This window comes from Perognathus longimembris, chromosome 15 (assembly GCF_023159225.1).
Source record: "Perognathus longimembris pacificus isolate PPM17 chromosome 15, ASM2315922v1, whole genome shotgun sequence".
NCBI classification, from domain to species: domain Eukaryota; kingdom Metazoa; phylum Chordata; class Mammalia; order Rodentia; family Heteromyidae; genus Perognathus; species Perognathus longimembris.
In genome coordinates, this window is record NC_063175.1 from 50,020,435 (window position 1) to 50,045,958 (window position 25,524).

Here is a 25,524-nt window from a genome sequence, read left to right on the forward strand (position 1 = left end):
GGAGCAATCAGCTTGGCTCCCTTCATCTCCTCCTTTCTCATCTCCTTTCTGTTGTGGATTGGGTTTATTTCGGAGAAAAATAGGTAACCGGCATTGCCAGGGCTTTCTTCTCTTCTCTCAGAGTTCTTGGCCTGGTGTTTACCCACCTTCTCCAACAGCAGAAAAACCCAAACCATCTGAATAAAAGAGACACATGGTTATCGTGGACTTGTGAACATAAAAACGTGGGAAAGTGAGTTCTATTTTCCCTCTACACCACAAGGATGATTGGTGACCTCTTACCACATGAAGAAATGTCCATCCACGTTGAACAGCTGTAGTACAGGGATAAGGATTTCCCAGGGTTGCAGGAAGCACACTGGTAATAAATTAGCGGTGCCAAATGCCCATGCCCTTCAACCTCAATCCTTCTTCCATTTGTGGTGGTGTTGATACCTTGTGCTTACTAGGCAGCCATTCTACCATTTGAGCCACATCTCCAGCACTTTTTGCTCTAATTGTTTTTGAGAGAGGGTTTCATTCTTCTGCCTGGGCCAGCCTGGATTGTGATCTTCTTATTTGTGCCTCCTGCCCTAGCTAGAATGATAGGCATAAAAGATTATACTCAGCTGTTGGTAGAGGTCAGGAGGGAGGTTTCTTGTGACCATTTTACCCAGGCTGGCCTTGAACTGTAATCCTTCTGGTCTCTGCTTTCTGGTAGGACTACAGGCATGAGCTACAAGTGCTTGTGCTCTTCAACTCTCACAGTCTCTCTGTCTCTCTCCTCCTGCCGCTGGGGCTTGAAGTCAGCTTTCTAGACAAATGCACTACCCCTTGAGCAATGCCTCCAGTTCTTTATTTATTTTTCAAGTAGCATCTTACAGTTTTTCCCTAGGCCAGCCTTCCAGAAGCTGAGACCACAAATGCACATCACCACGTTCAGCTTGCTAGCTGAAATGGGGTCTTGCTAAGTTTTTGCATGAGCTGGCCTTCACTGTAATCTTCCTGATAGCCACGTCCCCAGGAAGTGGGATTACAGCATGAGCCAGTAATCGCTATGCCTGGCTACCTTTACAGCATTAAACAAAGATAGTCATCAAATACTGTGAAGTATTTATGTCTCCCAAATTACGAAGCAAGCCTAAAGTTTTCAAACAACAAAATAGTTCATAAAAATGTAGAAAAATCCAACATGTTGTTATGCAGCCATTAAGTATAGTCTATATAAGAGTCTTAAAAGATGAATGTTCAGAGACTGGAGGTGTGTCTCAGCAGTACAGTGCTTACCTAGCAAGCATGAGGCCTGAGTTCAAACCCCAGAAATGGGGGGGGGGGGTGATATTCAAAATAGTACTCTAGTTGGAAGAAGTAGGATAAAGAAAATTTAATCTAAGATTATCAGCCATGACCTATAAATTTAGTTACTATCTATCAGTCCATACAAACATATAGAAAAACAGTAGTAAGAGACTGAAATGTTAGCAAAAAATACTTTAAAGAATAAGTGAAACAAAAAGTCAATTCTTTGAAAAGGTAAATGAGTTTGGCAAACCTTTAACAAAACTAACCGGAAGAAAGAGGGAGAGGACTCAAATTAATAGAATTAGAAATGGAAAGAAGATCACACACACACACACACACACACACACACACACACACACACACACACACCCCCAGAGTAAATCCAGAGGACCATTAGGGAATATCTCAAAATCTATATTCTGATAGGTGGGAACATTTAGAAAGAAATGGATACATTTCTAGATACATAGAACCAACCAAAATTAAGCCAAGAGAATATAAACCACAGAAACAGATCAATAGGAAAGAAAGAAAAAAACTACCATATGATGTTACTATACCACTCCTGGGCACAAGCCGACACACAGGAGAGACACCTGTACACCAGGTGTATAGGAGCCCTATTCATTATAACTGCACTATAGAATCAGCCTTCATGCCGACCAACCAATCGATGCATAAATAAACTGTAGGAGTGTGTTGGGTCAGACTACATGGTATTTTCGTGAGGGAATTTCACAATTTTACAAGTAGTATATGCTAATTTAAAATGTAAAAGACACACACTTTAAAATATACACACAATAGAGCATTATTCAGCCATATGGAAGAATGAATTTTTGTCATTTACAGAAAATGGATAGAATTAAGTCAAACAAAATAAGCCACACTGAGTAAAACAAATATTTCATGTCCTCTCTCATATTTTGAATCTTGTCCTTAAAAACGAACAATAGGAACATAAAACAGCTTCTGTTTTGAAAGTTGTTTCCAATGGGAAGGAGATCTTGGAAAGGAAAAGGCTATAGAGGGGGATGAATGTGGTTGAAAGACTTTACACACTGTACGAAAATAGAACAGTGAGACCTGTAGGGATTATTTTAAGAAGGAAAGGAGAATGAGAGGAAATGATAGAGGCAATGGTGTACATGTATAAAAATATCACAACAAAACCCCTTTGTATAATTAGTATATGCTAGTTAAAATTTTAAAAATTATTGTTGAATTTTGCACACAGTTCATTTGTCTGATTCTTTTGAGGCAAACAAATGCCTTTCCCTCCATGGAGAAAACCAGTCTTATGGTTCCAGTGGAAAAATCTGACAGATAGGGCAACTCACCTGGAGCTTCCGGATGGAGGGTCTGAAGGAACGAGGCTCACGTGGGCGAGAGATATGGCTTATGTTGTGCCTTCCCAACACCTCCACCACTTCCTATATTAAAGCCCCAACCCCAACACTTCAGAATGCAACCGTATTTTGAGACACTTGTTGGAGATACAGTTAGTTAAGACAGGGTAATGATGGAGTCAGGTGGGTCCCTCCTCTACCATGATTGGGGTTCCTACCAAAAGGGGGTAATTTGCATACAGACATGCTCACAAGAAGAGCTCCATGGGAAGAGCAACGTGTACTGTCGCAAGCCAAAGGCCTAACAGAAGCAAGGAGAGAGGACTGGAACACACTCTTTCCTCGGGAGGGAATATGGGCCTACAGCATCTTGGTTTCCATCTTCTGGCAACCGGAGCGATGAGAGGATAGATTTCTGTTGCTGTTGTAAACTTCTCAGCTGTGGCGCCTTATCATGGCAGCCAAGAACACTTCCATGGTGATCCGTAGCCAAAGGGGAGGCCCTGTAGCTCCTCCTCCTGGCCTCCTGCACCCACAAAGCCCCAGCTGCCTTGTATCCAGAGCTCTGGAAGCCCTGGGTCAGAAGCAGCTGACACTGGAGTCCAGGGCCAGGTTACTCTGGACTCAAGGGAACCTGCTAGTAGGCAGGGTTTATTTCAACTTTCCGGTCCATGTTTATTACTGAACAGACACCATCACACAAGTGACTCATAAAACCAAATATGAAAGGAAGGGTGGCACCGTCTTTACTCCTTTAAAGTAACCTAATGGAGAAATCAATCATTGATTATAGTAGACAATTGAAAGCTACTCAAAGAGTTGCTCATCCAGAACCTTGGCAGTAGAAGGTTCATTTCCCACAGTGTTCTGAAATCTTTGCATCTTCGCAATCTTTGGCACCGGAAAACACCAGATAATTTAAGTCACAAGGTGTGTTTTTGCCTTAAAAAAAAAAAACAACAAAAAAGAAACAACACAAACAAAAACCTTCTTTGTTGGCAAGCCACCGGAAGTCTGAGAATGCAGGTGAGGTTGACAATCTGCAGGTGTGAGCATTCTGGGCTTGACTTTCAAACCAGAACCAGGGGAAACGGCCTGGGCGTTATCCCAAAGAAATGACTCGAGTTCTAACACATTATGCGTATTTAACAGTTACTCTCCTTTCAAAGCGGTTCACGAAGGGAACTGAAATTTGACAATGACCCAAGGGACAGACAGAATTTGCTAAATCTGCAAGAAACTAGGGCAAGAGAGATGACACAGAGGTGGAGCCAGAGGAGCCCAGATGGTCACCCCAGTTGGCCAGCTTCCTCATCCAATGCCCTTCCTTGCCAGCCCAGCCTGAGCAATCATGGGCAAGTTATTGCTCAGCACAAGGGCCTGCGTCTAACAGTCAAGCGCTATTACTCCATGCATATGCCAATGACCATGATGGCGGGTTGTAGTCTTTATTTCCATACACACCTCCTAGTGTTGGTAAGCCTACACTGCTTCTCCACGGCTCAGACACAGCTCAGAGAAGCAGCAACACAGATGTCACTGTCCTCGACACCAGGCTATCTGCAGGATCCCAGCCTGGAAGACATTGTGGCATGTGGCCACAGGCTGATGGGAAGGCTGCCATTTTTCCTCCGGAGAAGACGCCTGCTGTATATGCGTTGCATGTGCCACCAAGCTTACCCAGGCAATTCCGTGTCTGCTCCTAGCAAAACAAAATGAAAAGGGCTAGTGCAAGCTACTAAAAAAAAAAGGGTGTATCTGGCTTTGGCCATGTGTTAAGGCTTCGAATGACAAGGTACAATAATGTGTCCAATGAATTTTTGATTCCAGGATAAACATTGCTTCCAATATCCAGTTCTCTTTGCGTCAGAGCCCAAGAGAACATCCAGTCAAGAAGGCGACATCCTGACAAGAGTTAGGATGTAGGAGTTCCGTGGGCAGGGCCTATGCGGACTTTAGCAGCCATTACCTGCCATCTTTGCTGACGGGTGTGACATTGAACCATCGATCCACCCATGATGGGGCTGTTTTTCTCACCTCCCCAGAAGACCTCTGTGGAAACAGAGCAGCAGAAAGACTGCTCCGTCCTCCCAGCCTCTCACACTGGGATCCCTGGGATCCGAGGCGCACACATCTCCCTCCATCACGTTCTAGCCACAGCTCGCTGAGTATCTACTGTGGGCCCAGTCCCAAGCACTGGGAAGGGAAGACTAGGTATGTTCAGTTTTGAAAAGTGTCTTCTGCTGGGCACTGGTGGCTCAGGCCTGCAATCCTATGTTACTCAGGAGGCTGAGATCTGAAGGTCATGGTTTGCAGACAACCTGGGCAGGAAAATCCATGAGATTCGTATCTTCAATTAACCACCAAAAGTGAAGCTGTGGCTCAAGTGGTAGAGTGCTAGCCTTGATTTAAAAAAAACAAAGCTATGAAAGCTGGGACAGTGCCAAGGCCCTGAGTTCAATCTTTAGTATTGGCAGGAAGAGGAGGGAGGGGGAGGGCGAGGGGGAGGGGGAGGGGGAGGGGAGGAGGGGAGGAGGAGGAAGAGGAGGAGGAGGAGGAGGAGGAGGAGGAGGAAGAGGAGGAGCAGGAGGAGGAGGCTGGGAATGTGGCTTAGCCGTAGAATGCTTGCCTAGCATGCACGAAGTCCTAGGTTCGATTCCTCAGCACCACATAAACAGAAAATGCTGGAAGTGGCGCTGTAGCTCAAGAGGTAAAAAGAAGCCAGGGATAGTGCTCAGGCCCTGTGTCCAAGCTCCAGGACTGGCAAAAAAAAAAAAAAAAGAAAGAAAGAAAGAAGGAAGGAAGGGAGAGATGGAGGGAGGGAGGGAGGGAGGGAGAGAAGGAGCGGGGAGGAAGGGAGGAAAAGCAGGCAAGAAAGAATGAGTCTTCAGTCACTCAAATCCACATTTGTCATATGGAAGCACATCTCAGTCTTCAAAGTTATGCAATCTCCTTCATTGTGGAAAATTAAAACAACAGATAGCAGTGGGTAACTGTTTCTGCATACATTTTTATCTAAACCTCTTAGTGTGTGTATTATGAGGAATAAGAATTTATCAAAAGAGGAATGATTTTCAGAAAGTGAACAAACAGCCAGTACCTGTGTTTGCTAGGCAGGTATCTTTTATGCTTTGATTATTTTTGAGATAGGGCCTTGTGTTTATGCCCTGACTAGTGTGGACCTCATTACTTCTATTTACACTTCCCGCATAGCTGGAATGATAGACGCGCTAACACACTCAGCTCAGTTGTTAAGATGGGGCCTTACTAACTTTTTGGCAAAATTGGCCTCAAACCACAATCCTCCTGATTTTTGTCTCCCAAGTAGCTGGAATCAATGTAAGCTACAGTGCCAGGTCTTTACTTTGAACTTTTCAAAACATTAATTGGACACAAAGCTCTTCCCAGGAATGGACTTTATTGTATTTTTCAGTGTCATTTGTTTAAAAGAATTTAAAATAACTGAAATAAAGCAATCCAGAATTGTCATCCTTGTAAATCAACCATTTATCATTTCATCTGCCAGTTTCCCACGCATCTTGTTTTAAATGTGTAATGTTTAAAATGAAGTTGTACAACATAGATGGAATTTTATTTTTTCTTTTTACCACGAATCACCAAGAATTAAATTTCATACTTATCATTGTTTACAGAGTCTAGTAAGTATATTACCAATTGTCTACCATCATTCCCTATTAAAAATACTTCCCTATGGATTTTCTTTTTGTGTGTGTAATGCTGTTGGGACTTGAACTCAGGGTCGTGGTGTTCTCCCTTAGCTTTTCCACTCAAAGCCAGTGCTTTGCCACTTGAGTCATAATTCTATTTCCAGCTTTTTTGTGGTTAATTGGAGATAGGAATCTCACAGATTTGTTGTTCTTTAACATTTCCTCAGGAAAATTCCTAGCACTAGGTTTATTGGACTCAAGAGTATTCTTCCTGTCTGTACCAAGTAGTTCTAATGGTTCTCTTACTCTTTTCTGGAATAGTTTGAATGTTTCACGTCTTACACTGTAGTCTTTGATCCATTTAAAAAGTTATCTAGTTTCTTTTTCTGCTTGTGGATGTCCAGTTTTCTCCCTACCATTTGGTGAAGTGGATGTTTGGTTTGGTTCGTTTCTTTCTCTATCCTGTGTTTTTGTCTCTCTTATCAAATATTACATGGCTGTAGGACGGTGGGTTTATTTCTGAGGCTTCTGTTCTGCTCCATTAGTTTTTGAGCTTGTTTTTATGACAGTCTTAAGCTGTTTTCATTAGGATAGTTCTGTGGCAGAGTCTGAGATTTGGAATTGTTATACCTCTAGCACTGTTTTACTATTACCTAGGACCACTTTTTTAATTCAGGGCCTTTTGGTGTTTGTTTTTATCTATCAAATGATATTGGTATTATCCATTGGTATTGCATTGAATTTATTGATTGCCGTAGGTAATCCAGGAACATGGGAGGTCTTTCCACTTCCTAATATCTTGATTTTCTTCTTCAAATTTTTATAGTTTTCAACAGAGATGTCCTTCACTTCCTTGTTTGATTTTTAGATTTTGCTTTTTGAGACTATTAGCTTAGGGGTAGAATCTCTAGGGTCCTTTAGATATAGGATGCAAATAGGAATGGTTTTACTTCTTCCTTCCCTACTTGGAACCTCTTTATGTCTTTCTCTTGCCTTAGCTCTCTGTGTAGGGATTCTAGTACTGCATTGAAAAGGAGTGGAGAAAGTAGACATTTTTTATTTGAACCTGATTTGAAAGAAAATGGTTTTAAATTTTTCACCATTTAGTCTGATGTTGGCTGTAAGTTTGTCATAAACAACTTTTGTTATGTTGAGGAATGTTCTGCCTATGCTTAGCTTCTTCAGAGCTTTTATTATAAAAAGTGGTTGGATATTGTCAAAGGCTTTTTCTGCATCTGTTAAGAGGATTGTGTGATTTTGTCTTCCTTCAGTTCTGTTAGTGTGTTGTATTACATTTATTGATTTGTACATCCCTGAGATGAAGAACTTGGCCCAGGTGGGAACTCTCAGAGTAAAGTTCCAGAGGTTCAGCAAGTCAAGGAGAGAATTTACAAATGGAATTGCATCCAACTAAGAAGTTTCTGCATGGGAAAAGACATAATTCGCAAGCTAAAAAGACAGCCTGCAGAAGAGGAGAAATATTGACCAGCTATATATTACAATGGCCTAACATCCAGAATATACACAAAGCTCAAGAAACTAAACCTTGAAAGAATCATCAACTCGCTACGTGAACAAATAAGCTAAATAAAGACTCTTATCTCCAGTTAACTAACAATAAGGCAAAAGTAGAGCTGTGGCTCAAGTGGTAGGCTGCTCACTCAGGAACAGTACCCAGGCCCAGAGTTCAAGTCCTAAGACCAGAACTAATAAATAAATAAATAAATAAATAAATAAATAAATAAAGAGGAATGGGGGATAATGCATTTATAATATTCAATGCATATCCAATGAAACTAGGAGAATTGAGGGGAGGGTTTGGGCAGAGAGGGATGGGGAAGAATGATAAAAGAAGTGACCTAGACACATTGCACTTAAAAACTGATTTGTTGAATGGCAACCCATTTGCACAACTACTTCAAGATAATTTTAAAAGTCTAATTTTTAAAAAGAGTATTCTGAAATGAGTTGCTTTTTTTCCTTTTATAAACTTGGAATTCTTTATGAATTTGTGTGCCACCTGTGCAGAGGGCTGTGCTAATCTCTGTATTGGTCCAACTTTAGTACATGTGCTGCCGAAGCAAGTACTGAACTAGGATTGTGTGGAAAATTTCACAATAGCATCGAGGTCAGGAGAAGCATGAGGGAATTGCAAAAGCAAGCCTGGTGATCCTACTTAGGCTTGGCACTGGCCCTGGCTGGGGCTACATCTCTGGCCTTCATGCACAAAGAGAGGTTTGAAAGAAACAGACAGAAGAAGAGAGCTCCATCTAAAACAATACAGATGTGGCATAGCAATGACTAGATAGAGAAATGGTCTTTTGAAGTGATCTTTTGCCTTTATTGATTTCTTTTTCTTCTGCTATGGTGCTGCTTATTATAAAAATGGAGTTCCTAGTTTTCACTGATCTGTGACTCATCAGACAAGTCTTTTCAACTACTTTGGAGCTCAAAGTTGACTTTATAACCACAGGAACTCAATAAATAGTTCTTGGCTAATATTGAAGAAACTGAATTTTTATTATTTCATTCCATTTTTTTTTACAATTGCTACACGGCATGAGCAACAAATGAATCATTGTTGTGTTATAAACACAGAGATTGGAGGGTTGTTTGTTCTTGTAACAAAACCAACACTGTCTAGGCTGACTGACGGAGGATTTTCTTTGAAAAAAAGCACCAAATGCACAAAGGTATTTAAAATAGCATTGCTTATAATCACAAAGAAAGGCAACTACTCCAAGAATTAAGTTAAGAATGCCACTGTATTTAACTCATTAGACAATCATTAAAATCAATGTTTACAAAGAACTTGGAAATACATGAAATATGCTTATAATGTGAGACTAACTTTATAAGGAAGATAAAAATTATATACAGACATAGTTAACATTGCATTTCAAACGCTATGCCTACAGAAAATGACAACTGTAACAAAACAAAGATGGAAGCATTCAATCTAAGAGAACAGAAAGGACTTTTTTCCTTTCTCCTTTTCTTAATTCTCTGTGTTTTTGAGAGGGCACATGGCTTGTATAATTAACAAAAAATAGAAGGCCATTTTCACAGACCAGTGTCTGTCTACCTATCTATCTATCTATCTAGTAATCATTTATTTGACAAATATTTATACACAAAAATGTATTTATTGTATATCTCCAATCTACTTCTTTCCTTTCAATTTTATTTATGTATGGTACCAAGGCCTCATGCATGTTAGGCAAGCACTCTACCCACTAAGCCATATTCCTAGTCCTCCAATATAGTTCTTAAGAATTCTGCATGCTGGGAACCTAGCCATAACAGCAGAACTCCTGTTCTCACAGAGTTTACATTCTAATGGAAAATTATAAGCAGAAAATCTCTATTTACTTAAATCACTCTGAGAGTTTAGAGCTGCAATGGGAAATACAACCCTACTCTTTGGCCAGATGTTTCAAAACCTGGGTTATTTATTTTCTGTTTTAATTAAAGGCATTTGCAAACACCTTTGTAAGAAATCTATCATCACAATTAGAATTGTGTGTATGCTTTGTAATATTAATAGTGGTTATCAAAATCTAGGACACAGATGCCAATCAGAATACCGTGACACATTAATGAGTGTTCTCACATAACTCTTCTATGAACAGGTTCACAATGTCACAGGTATATATTTAATCACAGGGACGCATTTACTGGAACCAGTCTTGCATAAAAACCTTTAGTCTGGTTCTTTAAACTCCGAATTAAAAATCAGATTTCAAACGGCAGAAAGGCAGAGTCTCCTGGGCATAGGAAATAGGGGAACAGAGCTGGTCCCAGCTACCTTAGTGCCATCTCACTATGTTCTCTGAAGTCAGCAAGGAAAAGAGCTTGAACACCATTTTTCCCTTTAAAAAAAAGTCCAAAACACTTAGCAATTACATACTAAAACAATTAGTAGGGCACTCCATCTGTTTTTTTTAAAAACCTTTATTGTTTTGTGGATTCTAAAAGCAATATAGGTTCTTTGTAGGAAAATACGAGGAATACAGAACATGAAGAAAACTCTGAAGCTCATTTGTAATCCTGCCACACAAAGCTAACCATGGCGATAGTTGTCGTGAGCCTCTTGCGCGTCTTTCTTCCCCAGCAGAGCTGCCAAGCTCCACTGGGAACTGGCCAGGTGGGACATATGTTGGGCTGTGCGGGCCTTCTTTCTCTTCCCTTTGCAATGACTCAACTCTGGCATTGCACATTCAGAGCAGCCTTCAACAACATCGAAAAGAATGTGTGTGACTAAGTTCCAATAAAACTTTTGCCTTTCTGAAACCATTGGGCTGGCCTGACTTGGATGTGTCCATCATTTGCTGACCTCTGTTCTGGAATGTTTGGTTTGAGGGGAGACACGGGGATATATTCTCCCCATTCTCACCTGGTCATCTCCATTGCCATCATCCTAACTGCAGAATCTTTTTACTGTCCATAACTTCTAGGAGTAAATAAGTGTTTATTAAGTACCTAGGATCTGGGGAGGGGCATACAAGTCCACAGAGTTCCTAACCTCCAAAGGGTATAGGCAATAAGGAAATGGTGGCAAACACAGAATGACATGAGCACAGGAGAATTACAGGGGGCCTTCGGGGTGTGGAATAAGATTTTACCAAATCAGAGCTTCGGAGAAAACTTCCCTTGAAGGACGATTACGCTGAAATATGAGTGGTGACTAAAGTGTATCACCGTCCCACTGTAGGAGGGGAATAATCTAAGAAGAAAGGATAGAACGTATGTAGACACCTCTATGGGGCCAGTCCACATGGCCTGAGGAGTTGAGGCGGCCCACGGAGCCAGAACAGACACACCAAGTGGGAGGGGTGGACAGGAGCCACACCATGCGGGGCTTTCCGAGCACCCACAGCATTGTGAACCTGATCCTCTGAGCAGTGGGAAGCCGCCAAGGAAATGGAAGCAGGAGAGTAGCAAAATCAGCATCATGTCAAAAGATTTGAGCTCAGTGCTTCCCCTTCCTGCCCTCACCCCCTTCAGCCATTAGGAACTCTCCTGTCACAGAGTTTTACACATTTCTGCAGAGGAAACTTTTGAGAGTCCTCCTCTCCTGAGGGTTCTGCTGAGTTAACGCCCCTCCCTCCCCGCATGGGGAGAGTCCACAGGGAGAGGACCAGGAGTCCCTAGCCAGCACGGGGCTATTCTCATCTCCTGACCCTCCTTCCACTTTTCCTCCCCTCACTGGCTACTTCCTGGACACAACCCATATTTCCCCATCTTTTTGCTTTGGCTCAAGCTGTTTCTTCCATTTAGAGTGCTTTTAATTGTCATAGTCCATTTAGACTGCTGTCACACAAAAAATACCATTGACTTGATGTTCAAGAGAAATTTATTTCTGGAGATCAAGTCACCTGCAGATTCAAGAACCTGCAGGCCGACTTCCTTGTTGATAGATAGCCACTTTAACGCTGAGACTTCACATTGCAGAAGAAACAGTTGTGGCCTCTTTTACAAGGGCACTGAGCTCATTTATAAGGGGTCCCTCCTCATGACCTTATCACTACCCACAGACCTCACCTACAAATCTAGTCCTATTAGGGACTAGGTTTCAACATTGAATGTGGTCTGGTATTTTGTTATAGAAGCATGTTATTCTTAGGAGTTTTCCCCCAATTTCTGGAAATTAGATTTTATAGAAAAAGCAAAAAAAAAATAATAATCTGTTCTATTTTTTGTCTCTAGTATTAGAAAATACACCAATGAGATGTTTTTTCTTAGTTGTTGAAATTTCCTACCTGAGCTGGCTCCAAACCTTAATTTTCAGATCTCAGCCTCTTGAGGAGCTAGGATTAAAGGCGTATGCCACCAGTGCCTGTTTATTCTATAGCTTTTGTGTTTCTCCCTGCTTCAGCTCAACATCATTCCAATGCATTGGATTAGATCTCAAGCATTTAAAAAATGATTCTTGAAATGCCATCTGGCCAACCATTAGATGTGTCCACACAGATACTTTGCAGATTATCTCCAGGAAGGAAGAAAAAAAAGAAGAAATTCTCAGAACTATTTATACAATTATTCTACAGGCTTTGGCCTGGAAAACAAGAAACTAGGACTTTCAGGTTTTTGATTGCATTTCTTCTTTCCTGTGTTTCATGAAGTTTAAATTACAACCATCTGTTTCAGAAGATATAAAAAATCCTGAATTCCATCTTCTTCTGCGTTAACAGAATACTAACTCTTTGGGAAAACCTTATACTGATAGAGATGCTCACTGCTAACTATGGCCAAATCATAAGGTAAAACAAGTACCATACTACACCTGTCTACTCCACTGGCATTCTGAACCTAAGGACAATATAACATCAGCCTCTAAGCTCTATTTCCTGATGTGGATGTCTCTCTGTGTAGTTGTTGACATGTTTGTTTAATGACTGTGTTGTATAGAGGTCATGATGGAAAAACTCTGTGTCTTCTGATTCTTATTAGGGACTGTTACATGGTTGGGATTAAGATCATTCAGTTAAGATCATTCTTTTGTGCTTCTTTCATTCCAAAAGCATTCCCAAATCATTCCTGGTCCACTTTAAAGGCTGTTCACACTTGGTGATGAATTGAACTTGCTTTTGTTCTTACAGGTCAGGTGTAGAGATAGATGTACCATGTGCAATGGGTTTCATCCTATCAACCCCAGACCTCCCTTTCCAATACTGTGCTATCTCCTATCTCATTCTCCCAAATCCTGGGGCTTGGACTCAGGGGCTGAGCACTGTCCCCGGCTTCTTTTGCTCAAGGCTAGCACTCTGCCACTTGAGCCACAGCGCCGTTTCTGGCTGTTTTTCTGTATATGTGGTGCTGGGGAATTGAACCCTGGGCTTCATATATACGAGGCAAGCACTCTTGCCACTAGGCCATATCCCAGCAGAAAACAACTTTCTTATGGCCCCCTGGATCACTTTTGTCCTATTGGCTAATGTGTTGGAACAATTTACTTCCACAGCAGACTCTTCTTGGCTTAGAAACAGTTCTTTCTTTTTCCACTAATAAACCCTTTATTGAGAGCCAATTGTTATCGAAGTCCTGTGCTAGATCTTAGAGAAAGACAAACAAAACTAAACATTTATCTCAGAGTAACTGAAATGTAAAGAAATATCTACAACACAAGGAAATACGAACCTTCCAAGAAAAGCACTGAGTGATGAGGAGGAGGAATGGTTCCAAAAGTGGGAAATCATATTTTTCCTGCCATGTATGACTTTCTGGTATTTGAGTACAAGTACCTATTTATTATCTCATATTCTCTTAAAATCTCCAAGTTTTCAGTTTGGAGGTGTTATTCAAGTGGTACAGTACCTGTCTCGGAAGCAGTAGGCTCTGAGTTCAAATACCAATACTGCCATCAGTCAAGCAATCAGTCAAATCTATGTGTTTTCCAAACGCATCTTTTCATCTTCTTTTATTCTAATATTCCATTTGTGAAGGGCTTCCTCGCAGATAAATATAACTATTTCTTGTGTTGGATGGATTTGTTGGGGTCATCAAAATCAGGGAAAGAGGGAGATTATAGAGTGTTACTGCCATGCATGCTACTGCAACAGCTGGCTAGTTTAAAAAATCTTGTAAGCTGAGCAAAAGCAGAGACAAAATACCCAGTTGTGTCACACACACCACTGTAGCAAATGTGCCTCAGGCTGTCAGGAGAAAGGAAAAACCAATGACTCAGAAAGAACCAGGAGAGAGAAAGCTCCCCATCCAGCCACAAAGAGAAGAGATTTAAAAAAAAAATTGGGAAGCCAAATAGGTCTTAATAATGCCATTGTCAGGAGCAGAGTAGAGCACTAGCTGGCAACATTGGTCACCTGCCATGCTGTCAAGCTACCACTTAAGAATGACATCTAAAAGGAGATCTATTCAATTGCATTGCTTTCTATTAAGATGCCAAGCCCATTAGGAGGCCAAAGCAAAAGTCTTAGAACTAAAAGTAAACAAGTATTTTAAAGTACTTTTCTGGGGATCTGGAGATGGAGAAAGGCATGTATGCAATAACAAAATATATTATCTCAAAGACTAGAGGACATTAAAATCTCCTTGTATAGTAACTTAAAAAGATAATCATGTTCTTATAAAGCACTGATAGCTTATTAAGAACCAAATGAAAGGCATATTATAGAGAATGTCTGGAAAGTGTATAATAAGATTTTAGGTACACTAAACAAAATCCAGGAAGATCAACCTCCCAATTAGAATTCAGAGTCTTGGACACCCAAATGGGTATAGCCTGGTACAGGTAACTCACGCCTGTAATCCTAGCTATTCAGGAGGCTGAGATCTGAGGCTTGTGGTACAAAGCCAGCCTAGGCAGGAAAGCCTGCAGACTCCAATCTTCAATTAACCACCAAAAAGCCAGAAGTGGAAGTGTGGCTCCATTGCAAAAGCATCAGCTTTGTACAAACAACAGATGAACAAAAAGGACAGCATCTAGTCCCCAGTGTTGGCAGAGGGGGTGGGGTGGGGTGGGTATGGGGAGAGAGAGAGCTCAAAAGAAAAAAATAAATAAACCAACCCTGGAGTGCCATCATCCAGATTGCTGCTGTGAGTAGCGGAAGTCCACTAATAAGGTAGGAGCCCTCGTAATCTAATCACTTCCCCCATGTGTACCTCAGCCTGCCAACCTTTAGCACATGATCTTTTTTTTTTTGGGGGGGGGACATTTCCACATCCAAACCATAGCAGATGAATTTACTCTTCTGACATCATCACATGAATGTTGGGAGCTTTGATGGGATTGGTTCACTCATCATTCAGAACTCTCCCAAGTAAAACACCAACCACTAAGGGAAGGACAGCAGGCACTCCCTGCACAAGGAAGGGCTTTGGGTTTTGTAACTTTCACAAAACTCATTCTGCAAAGGAATATGGGTGAGTTGTCCATATGTTAACAGGATGATTAAATATCAGGAGAGCTGTGTGGTAAAGAACTTTTTTTTTTTTTTTTTTTTGCCAGTCCTGGGGCTTGGACTCAGGGCCTAAGCACTGTCCCTGGCTTCTTTTTGCTCAAGGCTAGCACTCTGCCACTTGAGCCACAGCGCCATTTCTGGCCATTTTCTGTATAGGTGGTGCTGGGGAATCGAACCCAGGGCTTCATGTATACGAGGCGAACACTTTACCACTAGGCCATATTCCCAGCCCCCAAGAACTTTTTTTTTTTAATACTTATTGTCAAAGTGATGTACAGAGAGGTTACAGTTTCATACGTTAGGCCTTGGGTACATTTCTTGTATGGTTTGTTACCTCCTCCCTCATTCCCCCCTTCCCCCTCCCCTTTTCCCTCTCCCCCCATGAGTTGTTCAGTTGGTTTAGGCCAAATGGTTTTGCAAGTATTGCTTTTGGAGTCGTTTGTCTTTTTATCCTTTGTCTCTCGATTTTGATATTCCCTTTCACTTCCCTAGTTCTAATACCAGTATATACAGTATCCAGTGAGCTCAGATGAGATACAGTGATAGCGTCGGTACAACCACAGGAAGTAGATACAAAAGGATCATCAACAAAAGAAGCTATGGTTTCACAGGGCATGTTTAAAGTAATTACAATGGTGATATAACACTCGTTTCCATAACATGGAGTTCATTTCACTTAGCATCATCTTATGCATTCATAGGAGCATAGCTATTAGGCTCTTGTGATCCTTTGCTGTGACTAGCCTAAACCTGTGCTAATTATTCCCTATGAGGTAGACCACAGAGTCCATGTTTCTTTGGGTCTGTCTCACTTCACTTAGTATAATTTTTTCCAAGTCCTTCCATTTCCTTATGAATGGGGCAATGTCATTCTTTCTGATAGAGGCATAAAATTCCATTTGTGTATATGTACCACATTTTCCTAATCCATTTGTCTACTCAGGGGCATCTGAGTTGGTTCCATATTTTAGCTATGACAAATTGTGCTGCGATGAACATTGTTGTGCTGGTGGCTTTAGTGTGTCCTTGTTTATGGTCTTTTGGGAAGATGCCCAAAAGTGGGGCTGCTGGGTCATAGGGGAGCTCTATATTTAGCCTACTGAGGAATCTCCATACTGCTTTCAAGAGTGGCTGAACCAGTTTACATTTCCACCAACAATGAAGTAGGATTCCCTTTTGGCCACATCCCCTCCAACATTTGTTATTGCTAGTTTTCTTGATATAGGACATTCTTACTGGCGTGAGGTGGAATCTCAATGTTTTGATTTACATTTCTTTTATGGCCAATGACATAGAGCAGTTTTTCATATGTCTCTTGGCCGTTCTCATTTCCTCATCAGAAAAGTCTCTTTTTAAGTCTTTAGCCCACTTGTTGAGGGGGCTGTTGGGTTTTTGTGGTTTTGTTTTGGAGGAATTTAATTTTTTTAGTTCTGCTTATATTTTAGAGATGAGGCCTTTGTCCATTGTATGGCGGGTAAAGATCTTTTCCCAATCTGTGGGCTTTCTGTTTAAGGTCTAGGGGCATAGCTTAAGTGGTAGGAATCCTTCTGTCTGGCAGACATGAGGTGAGGCCTATCCTGAATTCAAACACCGGTACCAGCAAAACAAGAGAAACTTTTAAAATCCAGGAAGTCACTCTACTGTTATGCATACTGAAATGTATAATTCTGAAGTATATTTTCATCTTCTCTTCATGCAACATTAACTTCAGATTGTAGTAATGGTTTCATAATTACAGACAGTATCCTGGTAAATATGGTGTTTTCCTTGTACACTAGGACAAGAAGACTTGATCTAAAACTGCAGTGTGACCATATGACAGGCACCATGCAAAAGTGGCTGTTCATATTTAAGTTTTGGTTGTGTGTTTGGGGCTTGAAATCAGGGCCTGGGCTGTCTTTTAGATATTTTTTTCTCTCAAGTATATGACTCTACCATTTGAGCTGCACCGCCACTTCTGGCTTTTTGCTGACTGACTATAAGAGTCTCTCCAACTTTCCTGCCCAGTCTGGCTTTGAGCTTCCATCTTCAAATCTCAACTTCCTGAATAGCCAGGAATACAATGTGAGCTACTTACTAGCATCCAGTTTTAAATCTTAACCAACTACAATTAAGAATTAAAATTCAAAGGGTGAACAAATACACCAGTGGGACTTCCACTGTGTGGAAAACTATACATCTTGTAGGTGGAGACAGAGGGAAAAACTGGAAAGAGCGAGGGAAGGGGTGACATGGTTCAAAAAGGAATCTACTCATTGCCTAACTTACATAACTGTACATCACATCTGTATATCCCATGTACAACAACAATACTTAAAAAAAAAGAATTAAAATTCAGCTTTTCATCCTCACCCCCAAAGCACAAGTGTTCAGTAGCTTGATGTGGGTATTGGTCACCATAGTAGAAGTATAGATACAGAATTATGGCACAGTTATCTGGAGCAGCTGCTACCTAGAACTTAATTAGTAGTTTGTTTTGTTGCTCCTGTTTACTTTGCTTTTGCTATTTTTGTTGCTTGATTTTATTTTTGTTTATTTTGAGACAGGGTCTTGGCTAAGAAGCCCACAATGTCTTCAAACTCCTGATCCTCCTACCTCTGCCTTCCTGGTACTGGGATTACAGGGAAATGCCACCATATCCAATTGCTAGTGCTCTTTAATAAAACACGGCTGTATAAGGATCATAGTTGATTAATAAAAGAAAACAAGGGGCTGGGGATATAGCCTAGTGGCAAGAGTGCCTGCCTCGGATACACGAGGCCCTAGGTTCGATTCCCCAGCACCACATATACAGAAAACGGCCAGAAGCGGCGCTGTGGCTCAAGTGGCAGAGTGCTAGCCTTGAGCGGGAAGAAGCCAGGGACAGTGCTCAGGCCCTGAGTCCAAGGCCCAGGCTTGGCCAAAAAAAAAAAAAAAAAAAAAGAAAACAATATAGAAAAAACTACATGGAGAAAATTAGTTGTTTTGGAATTCTGATTACAAATAAATGTTTAAGTAATAGCCATGAACATAGTAAAACATTTCTTTGCATAGCAGATCACTTTGGCAATATTCATTTATACATTAAAACATGTATACACACATATAATATATGTATAATATATGCAGAGAGAGAATGAAAGAGAGAGCACACACTGGATACACTTCTGTGTTCTACAAGAAAATAATAAAACTCCTTGCTTCTACTTCTACTACATAAGGGGAAAATATGATTCCTTTTTGGGGGCCAGATACAAAGAAATTATGTGCCAATTCAGGAAACAATATGAGATGAGAATATTATTACTATCATGAAGTTATTGCTCATTTAAAAGGGCATAGAAAGAGGTTTGTTAATTGAGATGGTGCTCGCACTAACTTTTTGCCTGGGCTGGTCTTGAATGGCTATCCTCTTCATCTCTGCCTTCAGAAGAGCTGAAGTTCCAGATGTAAGCTATCACCTCGCGACAGTGTTTTGCTTTGCTTTGCTTTTTGAGGCAGGGTCTTGTTAAGATGCTTACACTGGCTTTGAACTTGTATTCCTCTTGTCTCAGCCTCCTACATGTGAGATTGAAGTTACACACCAGAAAATAAGAAGAAGAAAGAAAAGGAAGGCATAAAACTAAAACTTTCAGTGCTTGGTAACTATAAATAAATGGTCAGTTGCTCATGTACTTTTCCCCTAGAGAATGAAGCTAGTTGCACATAGCAGGAAGCATGCTGTCTGACAGGATTGCAAGGAGAATCGGCCTCTGTCCACCCTGGCCTCTTGTCAGATATCCCAACTGGACAAGATGGATCCAGGGAGTGTCACTGTACTTTGAATGGTTGAGCACTGGATTCCAAATCAATGACGCTTCTTTCCAAAGAAAGACAAATAGAGCAAGGTTGAGAAGTGAAACAATGAAGCAGTCCTCGTAGGCCAGAATTATGTGTTTCGATTTTTTGGATTGGTGCCTGACATCTTGTCACAATGGTATGTGTTTGATTGAAATCATTGATCTTCACTTCTTCCATATTTTATGAACTGTGACCCATTTGCTAGGGTTCGTGGAGCCCATAGCGCTGGCTTCACCTTTGGCTGGCTCCCCTCAGTAGAATTTAGTGGCTGAAAGGGAGGGAGAGGATGTGCCGGTCCTCTTTTCCTCATCCGCTCACTGCCTTATGAGGGTACCAAAACCCCTCATGTGCTATGTCAAGCCTCTTCATGCTCCCACAGACATCCGCGTTTGGTCTTCCTTGGGCCTGGCAGAAAAAAGAAAAACAAGCACTGGCATTTCAGCAAGCCCCACTCACAAGGATGGGCCCAGAGGAAAGGCCCCGCTGACCGTAGAGTGGAGAGTGTGGACCATGCCCTGTCAGGACAAACCCATGTGACTGAACAGAGCAAGTACCAAGCAAGGCCCCTGCCACATGCTTTGACTTGGCTATGTCTTGTCCCTACCCAAACCCAGAGATCTTGTATCACTTGATCAGTGGTGGAAGAAGTAAGTGGATCTGACTAGCTGAGGTGCTGAGCCCAGGGACTCAGGACAGAGTCAGTAGAATCAGGGAAGGTTGGGCTGTGGAAACATTTTGCCACCTCCGCTTCCCACCTCCATAAGAGGCTGACAAGCTGCAAGGAGGAAAAGACCGCACATGCCCTACCTAGTGCCAAGGGCGTGTGTGTGACTCACAGGAGGTGCGCACAGTTATGAACGCATAAACACAGGACACCTGTCACTACCTAGCACCATATACAAAATGAACACCCCAATATATTCATTTCTAAAGGTTTTTGGTTTTTTATTTCCTTGATGGGCTAGGCATTAAACCCATGGTCTTGCTCGTGCTAGGAAAGTACTCTACCACTGAGTTACAACTTCAGCCCTAAGTATTTGAAAATAATTCATTAATTAACCATACAAATATAATAGATTATAATTAAACATTATACATATCCTAGAATATAAATATTAACATTGAAAATAAATTATTGACTTCATTGAAAAATTAAAGCCTTTAAGTCATTAAACTGAATGTACATGAATTAAATTTACTTCTTGGAATTTGGAATTTCTGTGCCTAAACAGAAAGAGAAGCAGACTGCACTGTTGCAGAAGTTGAAGATGGGGGATGATTTAAAATAGTCTTAAGGAAGCCCATCCTAATTTTTTCCCGGTTTTAGCATAAACACACCTGCTGAATGCAAACAATTCAAGAGGTTTGCCTCATATTTGAAAGAGTTCATCCACCAACATAATAAAAAACCATGGCTCCTAAGACAGGTCTGCCAAGTAAGGTTAAATAGATTGTTTCTATATATTTAGTCCATGTTCTTGAAAAAGAAAGTTGTCTTAGCCTATATGCGTGTGACTATTTGTGCTTGATCTTAACAGCTCTATTATTTTATCAAACTTTCCAAGCCCTATTGCTATGAGTGCCAACTCCTTCAATCTGTGCGGTGGAACCTTCATTCCTCAGTATTAGGAATCAGGCCTTAGAGGGAAGGGTTTGGGCCCTGGGGGCAGAGACCTAAGGCACAGATTTATGCTTTCCTTGCATGAGTTCTCAATCTTGTAGAACTGGTTAATTCCCTCAAAAGAAAGTTCTTTTAAGATCTAATTTGGCTTTCTCAATTTTCTTCCTTTTCCTCTTGACACGCAATCCCATTCACTTTCTGTCAAGAATTGAAGAAGCACGAGGCCTTGACCAGATATGCCCTTCCAATCTTGAATTTCACAGCCTTCAGAACCATGGGCCAAAATAAACCTCCTGTCTTCCTAAATTACCCAGCCTCCTGTATGCTGTTACAATAGAAACCAGACTAACACAACTATGCATCTGATCTTTGGCCAGAAGGCTTGAAGTGCGGCCTACCATGCTTCTGTGTAAACAGGCCATCGCTCATCCTGACACACTGTTATATACACTTATTCAAAATAATAAGATAGATCAATGGCACAGTGGTGGGAGTCTACTAATAGATCCACACATGTATGGCTAATTGAAGGGGCTGCTGAGACAATAAAATAGGGGGAAGAACAGTCTTTCAAAAGCAGTGCAGGAGAGCTGGATATACAAGAGCATGAAGTTAGATCCTTATTTTATAATGTATATAAAAGTTAGCTCAAATTGAATCACAGACCTAAATTTAGAAGATAAAAACGAGAAACTCATAGAAGAAAACAGAAGAGTAAGTTTACTGCCTCAGTGCCGGGCTCGGGTCGCCTCCCCTGGCACGGGGGTTCAGGCTCTACTCTAATCGCTCCCTTTCTCACCCTCTCCTCTGGTCACCCGACCCACAGGTAAGGCCAGAGTGGAGTGGGGGGCTCAGGAAAGACCTCAGGTGCACGCGGCCGTACGAGATCGCTTTTCCTCCCTCCTTACCCGTGAAGAAAGCCAGGCATACGCAGATCTTGGAGACGCTTCAAGAGCAAATCTGATTTAATAAGGGAGGGGCTAGCAGCTGATATAGCAGGGGTGACGAGAAAAGGGGTGATCGACCAGAGAGCTGGCGATAGGCTGGCGAGCTTGTCATAGGACCCCCTCATGAGCTAACGTCATTTGCTTAGCACCACACCAGGGGCAAAAAAGGCCGCGAGAATGGGGAGCACATGGGCTGGCGAGAAAGTTGGGGGGCTGTTCGCAAAGCCAGTTCTTCTGGTTCCAGACCCAAAGAATTGTGGCCTGCTTCCGCATTCCCCCAGGGCTGGGGGAAGGGCGGCATCTCGGGAGCTCTCCATTGCCCTTCCCCCTCAAGGCAAAAGCTGAACCCCAACACCTCAGATTTGTTAAGAGACTTAGAAAAATGATGCGAAAGGACAAGAAGCAAAATTACTACTTGGGGGTGAGCCAATGCACTAGCAATACTCACAGGACAGTATGTCGAAAATGAATTGTACAACTTGGGAGGGAGTCTGGGGGGAGGGAAGTGGAGAAAAATGAAGGAGGGGTAACAAGTTTGACAAGAAATGTACTCACTACCTTATATATGTAACTGTAATCCCTCTGTATATTACCTTGAAAATTAAGTTAAAAATAACTAATTGAACTTCATGGGAATTAAAAAATTTAACGCATAATAGGGCATTATCAAGAAGAGAGTGATGCTGGATGTGGTGGCCCACACCTGTAATCCTTAGGTTCTTTTTTTTTTTTTTTTTGCCAGTCCTGGCCCTTGGACTCAGGGCCTGAGCACTGTCCCTGGCTTTCTTTTGCTCAAGGATAGCACTCTGCCACTTGAGCTACAGGCACCACTTCTGGCCATTTTCTATATATGTGGTACTTGGGAATTGAACCCAGGGCTTCATGTATACGAAGCAAGCACTCTCGCTACTAGGCCATATCCCCAGCCCTCACACCTGTAATCCTAACTACTTGGGAGCTGGGCTTGGGAGAGACTGCAGCTCAAGGCCAGCCTGGGTAAAGAGTTCACAATACCCATATCAAACAATAAAAAGCTGGGCTTGGTGGCATTCACTGTCATCTCAGCTATGCCAGAGGCATAGTTCAGGCCTGACTGGGCCAATAACAAAAAAGAAAGAAAAGGCCCTATTAAAAAATAATGAAATAATAAAGGCAAGAAGGGTAGAGGCATGGACCAAGTCATAGCAGTAGATCACCTTCCTAGGAAGTGAAAGGACCTGAGTTAAAAGTCCAATACTGCTTTAACACAAAGACAGAAAATGGTTGCAGATCATATAGCTGATGAGAGGTGTAACCAAGATACATCAAAGTTGACACATCCAGTTGCCTATCTTCACACACGAGTAACCTGAGACTCACAGAGGTTAACTGATTTTAAAAAAGGTCATCCAGCCTAGTCAAAAGTTTCATTTCTAGTAGAATGTCACTTAGGGAAACCTGGAACATTTGTTTGACTTTTGGAAATGCTGGTTCATAAATAGTTACCTGCTAAGACAGTTAAGATCAGGATTGGTTTTTAACTTTTCTAATTGCATCACCAGATAAGTGTCAGTTTCATTTCAATTTCTTCCTTCAATTAAGTTTCGGTTCTGTTTCTTGGGATGTTCTGTTTCTATTTTTAGTGGTTCCATCTGATTGTGTTCCTTATCATTGCTCCTTTCTGACCTTTAGCTCGGTTGAAATAAAGCAGTTATTCTAAGGCAGAGGTTCCCAAACAGGAATATTAAAGAGACTTAAGGGGTTAGTACCATGCCAGTTTACACTGATCAAAATGTACCTACTTCATTAGAGCATGAATTTGCCAGTCGCAGCCTCAGTACCGATGGGTGCATTTGCCTCACTCACCTGGACAATTTCTTCGTGTGGAAAAAGTCCCCGAGAATGTCTGCCACTCTAGCTAGCCTAGTTTAAGAGGCTCACACCTGTAGTTTTGCCTTTGCCTACAGAAAGGACTGAGCCTCTGGGGCTAATTACAATTCTGTTCTGAAGTAGATGAAGTCACCATCTTGCTTTCTTCTATTCTTCATTCACAGTTGATCTTCAGAAATTCAAACTGTCCTAGGGCTCTGGTTTCTAATAGTTATACATTATTTGTAATGTATTGCTCATTAATTTTAAATATTAACACTTCAAATGATTCTATGATGAACACGTTGTTTATATATATATAAGGACTTCCTTTTTATCTTTTCTGGTTCAGTTTTTTCTTCTGGGATGCATTCCCAGAAGCAGGTGTTCCAAATGTCCACAAACTTTTAAGATTCCTGATACCTACTGTCATTACTTTACAAATCGGTTGCTGCAGTCATCTGTTTAAAGAGGCCTGTTTGGAGAATTTACAACCATGAGAAAATACATGTGCTCTTCCCAGATGCAGCACATAGATAAAGAATTGTTACAATTTTCTTTTCAAATGCACTAAATAAATTTGCCATTTACCTGGGCACAGTTTAAATGTAGTTTTTGTTTTAAAAGTATATTTTTAACTGTCATCAGTTGAAAATGGAATTTGAGTCTGGTATATATTTCTACTGTACATAAACACTTCTAACTCCCTCTAAATTTGATAAGTAATATTTGAACTTGTAGAGTTTATTTCAGTTATTCCAATTACTTTGAATAAGAATAGTGTTTAGGGCTGGGGATTTAGCTCAGCTGAAAAGCACCTGCCTGGCAAGTGCAAGGCCCCGAGTTCGGTCTTCAGCTCTGGGGGGGAAAAAAAAGAATAGTATTCAGCTGGGTGCTGGTGGCTCACACCTGTAATCCTCGCTACTCAAAAGGAGGCTGAGATCTGAGGATCGCAGTTTGAAGGCAGCCCAGGCAGAAGAGTCCCTGTGAGACTCTTATCTCTAATGAACCACTCAAAAATCAGAAGTAGCACTGTAGCTCAAAGAGGTAGAGTGCCAGCCTTGAGCAAAAGAGCTCAGGAACCGTGCACAGGCCCTGAGTTCAAGCCCCATAATTGATTAAAACAAAAGGAAAAAAAAAGAATATTATTCTTAAAATGGTATTATTTGGGATCTAAATTACTTGTTTATAGGAATTATAAATTAAATGATGTTAAAGAACAAAGAGAGCCAGTCACCATACCTAGGCCACCTAATTTACCCTACATTGGTAAGATTCACAGGGAGTGAATTCTCTCATCTTCGAGGATCTGGTAAAGCAGAATGGCACTTAATTATAATGTTGGATATTCTGGATTTAGCCCTAGGTTTTGCCTCTCCATTCACCAAAGTATCATGTTTCCCAGCAGTAAATCATTGGAACACTGGATTCCTAACCAAAGGTTATTTGATCTGGAGTCAGAATCACAATATGAACATTTGAGAGAGAAAACAGTAGAAAAGTCAGGTGCCAGTGGCTCATGCCTATAATCCTAGCTACTCAGGAGGATGAGGTCTGAGGACTGTAGTTCAAAGCCAGTCCAGGCAGGAAAATCTGTGAGGCTCATGTCTCCAATGAACTACCAAAAAAAGCTAGAAATGGAGCTTTGCCTCAAGTGGTAGAGTGCTAGACGTAAGCACAAAAAGCTCAGGGACAGCACCCAAGCCCTGAGTTTCAGGACCAGCACCAGAAAAAAAAAAAAAAGTAGATTTTTCATGAGGGTAACAGACAAGCCCAAAAAATTACCTCTTCTTCAGGACAGAGTAGGTTCTTCAAGTGATGTTGAAGTCCCATCTACCAGACTTACTAGCAGTTCACCTTGAAGAGTGCATCAGCCTTAGCACGTGCAGATATAGGCCATGCTCCCTAGTTTAGATTACAAGGAACTCCTCTTAAATATCTTTTTGAATTATGGCAGATAATAAAATTAGCTAAGAGAATTTAATTAGAATATACTCCACATCGAATACCATGACTTTGTGTGGCTTGGCTCTACGACAATTATTTTGAAGACTCTTTAAAGAATATTTC

The 25,524-nt window shown here is 41.3% G+C and overlaps 1 non-coding gene across 1 annotated transcript; it reads right to left on the bottom strand.

Moving 5' to 3' along the window:
• Positions 1-8,283: 8,283 nt before the first annotated feature.
• Positions 8,284-8,386, bottom strand: LOC125364333. The gene has a single exon (XR_007213489.1). It is a non-coding gene; the product is annotated as a U6 spliceosomal RNA (small nuclear RNA).
• Between the last annotated feature and the right edge of the window lie 17,138 nt (positions 8,387-25,524).